The sequence below is a fragment of the Myotis davidii genome, unplaced genomic scaffold (assembly GCF_000327345.1).
Source record: "Myotis davidii unplaced genomic scaffold, ASM32734v1 scaffold52, whole genome shotgun sequence".
NCBI classification, from domain to species: domain Eukaryota; kingdom Metazoa; phylum Chordata; class Mammalia; order Chiroptera; family Vespertilionidae; genus Myotis; species Myotis davidii.
The window spans coordinates 1-444 of record NW_006283773.1 but is presented as its reverse complement, the minus strand read 5'-3'; positions in this window follow the sequence as shown (position 1 = coordinate 444).

Below are 444 nucleotides of genomic sequence, written 5' to 3'. Positions count from 1 at the left end.
TGACAAAGTCCAACCAACACCTCTTTCTGATAAAAAACGCTCAGCAGAGTGGGAATAGAAGGATCATACCTCAACATAATAAAAGCCTTGTATGAAAAACCTACAGCCAACATCATACCCAATGAGCAAAAACTAAAACCATTTCCCTTAAGAACATGAACAAGATAGGGATGCCCGCTTTCACCACTTCTGTTCAACATAGTACTAGAAGTGCTAGCCAATGCAGTCAGACAAGAAGAAAAAATAAAAGGTATCCAAATTGGTAATGAAGAAGTAAAATTGTCCTTATTGTCAGATGACATGATACTGTACAGAGAAAACCCTAACGACTCCATTAAAAAATTATTAGGATTAATAAATGAATTTGGCAATGTAGCAGGATACAAAATTAATGCCAAGTTGATGGCATTCTTATACACCAACAGTGAACTTACAGAAAGAGAG